Source organism: Euprymna scolopes, chromosome 31 (genome assembly GCF_053919585.1).
Source record: "Euprymna scolopes isolate OS-2025 chromosome 31, ASM5391958v1, whole genome shotgun sequence".
NCBI classification, from domain to species: Eukaryota; Metazoa; Mollusca; class Cephalopoda; order Sepiida; family Sepiolidae; genus Euprymna; species Euprymna scolopes.
The window spans coordinates 13,285,703-13,293,202 of record NC_136512.1 but is presented as its reverse complement, the minus strand read 5'-3'; positions in this window follow the sequence as shown (position 1 = coordinate 13,293,202).

The window sequence follows — 7,500 nt, the reverse complement described above, 5'->3', positions numbered from 1 at the left end:
AGATATATTTATACTAGAGCTATATTAATATTGAGTATAAAGGTGAATATTTGTAAATTATGAATCAGTTTCAAAATGATGAAAAAACAAAATTAAATTGAGTGTACGATCGTTTCGGAAACGATATTCATTTGATCAAAATTGACAATAAACATTGACAATAATTGACAAAGACTTGAAATACAATCTCCCCATCAGCAAAAACACAGCAACATGTCCACTTATGTACTGACGAATTTTAAAATAAATTTTCTAATGCAACTCAATAAGGACTATCCACCTTACTTACTACAAAAATGCTAGTTTTATTTTGGTGTCTTTAACTCCCCACCCCACCCCTCTTTTAGCTGATCAGGAGACTATATTAAAAAAAACACAATTTTTGTCAATTATTGTCAATGTTTATTGTCAATTTTAATAATATGAATATGGTTTCCGAAACGATCGTACACTCGATTTGATTTTGTTTGTTCATCCTTTTGAAACTGATTTACAATTTACAATTATTAACCTTTATACTCAATATGGTGTATATATATATAGGGAGAGAGGGAGAGGAGGAAGCAAGAGGGCTCTATGAACGAAGCCGGGCGTTTATGTCAGATGATGTCAAAACCATACAGATTTGTTTTTAAACTTTAAGTAGAATGCGTTTACCTATGGGGTATTTTAATTATTCGGAATACTGTTCTGATATTGAGTGTTATTCACGTTTCAACCTTCTTTATCTTGTCGCATTCTGGAATCATTATGCCAAGGAGATCTCTCTAACACCAGAATCCGCACAGAACCTCAAACGGAGGTGGCATCGCGGTCGAAACATTGTGCGAATAACACTTATGATGAAAACAGTAGTCCATTTTTATTTTTTAAAATAATCAATCCTCATCTAAAAAATCCAGAAACATTAGTTCACTTATATTATACTAGTCCAAGAAAACATTCTTCGCAGGGGAGATATTCCTAACTATAATGCAATGTTGAAATTTGAAAGGAATGAGATTTGACGCTGACTTTCACTCCTGGGGTTGCAAAATGTCCGACTCCGACTCCCAGGTTGAAAACGGAGCTATTAAACCTGGTATAGTGATATGAGACAAGAAGGAGAAAAGAAGCAACCTTAGTGGAAGTCAGTGTCTCAACTGATACAACTTTAAACAGAGCTTAGAGTGAAAAGATAACTAAATACTAAGGTTTTATATATGATATGAAAAGAAAATGGAATTTTAGGAAGATCTCCATTATTCCAGTAATTATAGAAGCATCCGGACTTATGAAAAGCTCCCAGAATACTAAAATAGTTTACTCTGTCTCCTTATTTAAAAAAGATTTAAATAATCTGTCCGTAGGTTCCTCATCTAAAAACTCCGACTATTTGGAGCAGCATGTTTGCTGATCTGTCGGTCTGTCACGCTGATTTTCGAAAGGCATTTTCCGGTCTGAAGTTTTAAAGGCATTTCCATCTGCATTCAACCTCCACTACGTACCATCCATCCAGCGCGGCCGTAGCCGAGATTGAACTCACTACACGAGTTTGTAGTGTAATTCAAATCCTGTCGGTAGCTGAATACTTGATACTTCGCCAGGGCTATCAAGGGTATTTTTTTATCGTGACGCCATCACTAGATGGGGTTCCTACCACGGCTTAAGAGAGTCCAATCTACCCTTGAGAGAAGGATAGACCGCGCCAGTTTCTCAACTTGGTATTTTACCTTGCGGTACATACAGCGCCTCGCCTTCCCAAATGGTCACCCATCTGGTACTGGCCAGACTGAACGTTGCTTAACTTCGGTGATCTGACGAGTCAATGTACGCCAACACGTACAGAATCAGAAAACAGGCAGATATAGCAAAAAAATTTAAAAAAGAAAAAGAAAAAAGAGTCGCCAAAAATACACCAAGACTTTCCATTACAACAAACTCGAAGAATAAGCCAATTAACAGCGTGCCAAGTTTTTTTCTGGATGAATTTACCGAGGACTATGGATAAGAAAGGCTCTACTGTGATCAAAGGGAGATAATAATAACTGCCCCAAAATCAAGGCTTAATAACCGATGCTTTTAAGAAGAGGAGTGGTCTCAGCAATAACAACAAGTTCAGGTTCTGCCACACAGAAGTAGAGAGTGTAAGCCACCTGACATCCAGCTGTAAGGGATGGCTTCTATACAATGCGGCGCCATGGAGTGTATAAATATTTCCACTGTAGCAGTAAGTCGTGGGAACATATACCAGAAAAAACAGTTGGATGTAAGTCATACACCATCCACTGTGACTATTGTTACGGTTTTTTCCTTAGTCAAGGGGTATCGGGACACCGCAAGCATATCAATGAAAGATAAAAGAGAAAAAAAGATAATTTGAAAAGAAAAACAAATTTTTATTAACAAAGAAAACAAAAACAAAATTATAAAATAGTAAAGAAAATGAATTTCAATAAGGTGTTTAAAAGGGAGATAACTCTGTTTTCTGGTTATTTCCCTTCAGATAGAAGTAAATGCTTTTAAGTAATGTTTGTTTTTTTTTTCATCTTATAGGCATACTTGTTTTTGGTCAGATATAATCCAGAAAAAATCTATATTTACCAGCTTGTTGATAAAAGAGAATCTTCTCTGTATCTTGTTTGGTTCATCGGTTATTTTAAAGACTCGAGTTATACTAGATGGTTGCCTCTCATTGCGTCCCAACGTCGTGTTATAACTGATTATAATTTGCTGTCGTTCGCTATTTATAGCGATCGTTAGAGAAGGTTCTGAAACAAACAGTTTAGAATGTTTTTGTCCCATATTTTGAAAATCTCAAGAGACGCTAATTTGAACGTTTTATATTCAAATTCTTAATATTTATTCTTTATAAAGTAAATATAAAATTCTTTATATTCAAATTCTTAATATTTATTCTTTATAAAGTAAATATAAAATTCTTTATATTCAAATTCTTAAGTATTACCTTTTATACTATTTTATATAATCTTTTAATTAAGTAATTTATTATTTTATGATATTTTATATTATTATATAATATTTTAAGTATTGTTATTTTGTTATAATTATTAATTATATTAATAATCATTTTATATTATATTTTATTATATGTTATTATGTGGATAATTAATATTATATTTTGTGTAATAAATCATAATTTCTTCATAGTAAAAGGAAAATGTATCATACAATGACACTATACAAATCCTACAACTACGTACATAAAAACGGAGCTATTTAACCCGATATAGCGATATGTGACAAAAAGGAGAAAAGAATCGACCTTAGTAGAAGTTAGTGCCCCCACTGGTACTGGTTTAAACAGAGCCGAGAGGAAAAAAAACTAAATACCAAGGCTTTATATACGACATGAAAAGAAACTGGAATTTTAGGAAGATCTCCATTATTCCAATAGTTATAGGAGCAACCAGACGCATGAAAAAATTAAAAACCTACCTGGCAAATATACCCTGTGAACTAAGTGCCAGAGAGATACAAACTGCTGCGCTTAAAGGGAGGGATAGAATTACAAAAAAGAAAGAAAGATTTATCAGTTGGAATGTATGAGATAGCGAGTAAATGTCTGGCATCCGGCAGGATGGCCCCTCCTCAGTGATAAGAAAATAAAAACAATTTAAATATAAAATAAAAACAATTTAAGTCCTACTAGACACTTTCCAAGCGTTTAAGGTTTTTTTTTTGTACAATGTTTGTCAGGACAACCTGGCATGAGGATACTTCAACCAATAAGTAAACCCTGGCCAAATATTTAAAATAACATAGTATTCACAGCTTATATACTAGCCTATACGAGGAATAGTGCAAAGTGATGTTACCTCAAATTGGAACACTAAACTGGATACTCTACCAGACTAGGTAAACTCTTGTTCTTGAATGAATGAGGGCCATTTTCGAGAGAGCTCTTGAGCTCTTTACACGTAAAAGCTTGTACTCGAAGGGAGGCAAACATACTCAATTAGGTGCAGTTTTCATTTCAAAATGTCAGCGCATATCAGCTGGGTTCAGATTGACAGGCGACGGATGCCGAGTAAAATTGTTTATGTAATCGGGTGCAGATGGCGCAAAGGTCAAACTTGTCTAAGCAACAGCAGAACTGAAAACCAAAATGATATTACACTTGTCTTGTTTTAAAATGGACGCATGTTTCTCTCTTTCTCTCTCTTTCCATCACTCTCTGTTCTCTCTCTCTCTCTCTCTCTGCAAGAAAGAGAGAAGAATTTTAAATGGATGCATGTTTCTCTCTTTCTCTCTCTTTCCATAAGTCTCTGTTCTCTCCCTCTCCCCCTCTCTCTCTCTTGTAAAGAGAGAAGAACTGTAAATGGATGAAAGAGTTTCATTGGGAACGTCGTCGAACACAAACGTGTAGTTTTTGCTGAGGGCCGTTCTCGACGGACGTGGGTCTACAATTACCGGGGTTAAAATGCTTGTGGGAATTGAAATTCCTAGCCAACGGACACATAGACACGAAACGATATTCTTAAGCTAAACTCGATTATCGCCCTTTAACTCTGGTGATACATGTCTGGCAATCAGAGGGCAAAGGCTAATACGCCACTTCCTGTTTTATAGATTTTTCTCTCTTTTCGCTGGACTCTCAACAAGTCAAGATGTGACGATATCGCACTCCTGGTTGGCATGGCCAGCCAACCAGCTGTCATGACTAACCCGTCTGCCTACCATCAAAATACTAACCGCAAGTAACGTTACCCCATTCTCAATGAACTCTTACTATCCATATCTTTATTCTCTCGTATATTTTATGTAAATGAATCTACATTCTTTCACTATCATATGTCGTTATGTTTTATCTCTTCCTTATGCGAGCCATGCTTCTCAGTCACTCTACCATTCATTCACAACACATGAGGATAAGGTCATCAGTTACATAAGCAGACCATCCTATCCTCCACATAAGTCCTAAGTAATTCGCATTAATACTTTATCTTGTGTATTTCCATCTTTGTGTTATGAATAAGGCACAAAAGAATCGGTTTGTTGATGTTCGTCTTTTTTGCTCTGTGAGTGTCTTTGATGGATTTTTGACTCGCCTAATGGATACTGTTGTGGAAAGAAACTCTGTTCATGGAAGCACCCTTTAGTTTTTAGTACACAAAGGAAGAAAGGAAAGTTCTTGGTAGTGGGTGTAGCTAGACGAGTGTTCGCTGTGAATATTTTACAATGAGGAACCAGATTAATGCAATCGAACAGCTACCACGAAATAAAGGTAGAATATGAGGAAAAGGGCAGCATGGAAGAGGAGTGATAGTTTTCCACCAGATTAATTTTAAAATAAATTAGGCACAAGGCCATCAAATGTAAGGGAAAATAGATGCTATAATCATGCTTGGCATAAAGTGATAAAAATGGCTGCTTTATCTTTAACTAGAATCATCCATAGTACTTTATATATATATATATATATATATATATATATATATATATATATATATATATATATATATATATATATATATATATATATATATATATTCACACTGAGGAAGATCGAAGGATCGGTCGAAAATCATGTGCTTTTGAAGGAAATATTCTTGTTTTTTTCAAAAGACTTTTTGTATTCCTACACGTCAACACATAGGAAATAAATACAGAAAAGATATAAACATTCATATATTTTTCGTATTGATTTTTTATTCATACATATTTAAATAAAAACATCGTTTATTCACGACTCGCTCAGCAGCCGCCGATTAACGCAATGGTGAGGAGCCTTGACTGTCGTACAGACGATCGAGTTTCAATCCTGACTTGAGGTAGTTGCCTATCTAGCCGCACTGATGAGCCGTGAAACAGCGAAACAGCGAAACAGTACTGAATGTGGATGACTATATATACTACTGGTGCCATGTAACCCAGTACTACCTGCCTCATGGTCGGGTCACCGGCGACTAAACTGGTTACCCCACCAGACTTGTTTGGTGAGAAGGGTGGCTAGTCTCCCTGAAGGATTAAAAACAAGACCTTCAAAAGGGCGAATGAACCCTTTTTCAGGGTCAACGGCCAACTAGTACCGTGTGTGTTTGTATGTATGTATGTATGTATGTATGTATGTGTGTGTGTGTTGGGGTGGAGAAGGTAATCTTTCTAGGAGAAGCAAATCTCTAATTTAAAAAAATCATAACGCGGGAGACCAGTGCCCCTATTAAGCTGGTCTGCAGTTTAACTTGTTGCTGGCTATCTTGCTCTTGCTTGTTGCTGGATCTCAACATTTTGAACCGAGAGAGAGACTTAGCTGTCGTACAAAGCTAAGACTCTGTAACATCGTCTGTGTATAGATACTCCCTCAGGCATTTGTCTATAAAAATGGTCATGTGGCGATAGAAAAGTTGTGATGCGTGGAGGCTTGACATGCTGGAAGCATGTAATAATTGATCTCAATGATCGTCTTCAGTGTCATGCCTGTTTGAGCGTGCGAATTCACCGGTAGGACTAAAAAAAAGTCATTTTTGGGCTCATGTGTCTGAGGGAGTGGCACTCATCTGACAAGACGTTGCAATCATCATCATCATCATCATAATATATATATATATATATATATATATATATATATATATACACATATAGTATCGTATATCGGTATGTTTCGTCTCTTCCTTATGCAATCCTTGCTTCTTAATTACTCTACCTTTCATTAACTACATGGGGATGGGATCGTCTATAACAGAAACAGGCCATTCTGTCTTCTACATGCTTCTTACTTGTTGAAATAAATGGAATTCTATTTTTGTAAAAAAAAAAAAAAGTGTCTTTGTTGTGTTATACAAGCGTTCAATTTCAGCAAACAGTCCCTATCAACAATGCCGACGAAGTCCTACCAGTAACTGAAGGCCCGATGTAATATTGGTTCATCCTTGTCGTAATAGCAACGAACGTTCGTATTAATCCCTTAGTATAAAGGGGATGCATCTATCGTTTCATGGTGTTTACACTCCGGGGAGCTGGTTGCCGTGCCAAATACATAACAATCGTTCCAGAGACGTCTTCGCGAAACAGACAAACCAAGCAATTCTCCCCAGCAAACAATTATAGCATAGACTACAAGAAAGATGAACAAGAGCATAATTGGAGAGAAAAAATGTCTACTTCTTTACAAACCCAATGTTTGAAGTCAAAAGAGAAGTTGAACAGTAAGATGCATCTCATGTAGAAATCAAGAAGTTCCTTGATTTCTGATATTTTCACTTAAACAAAATGAATTATTTTTGTAAAAATGATAAACACGCACCGAGCGTGAATCTGGATATCTCCTGGTCTTGTTGACCATTCTAGAATTTATGTAACAGAGCACGGACGCGCGTATGGCGGCTGTATGTAAATGCCAAGCCGTGTGCTAAGTGACGTTACGGCAAAGAAAAAGAAAAAAGATTATAAAGAGGAAAACGTGTGCACAGACCGATGATCAGAGTTACGATCACGATCAGAGGTGAAAATAAATGCCCTTTGTTTAAACCTGAAACAGCGAGTTGGATTTCTTTCCAT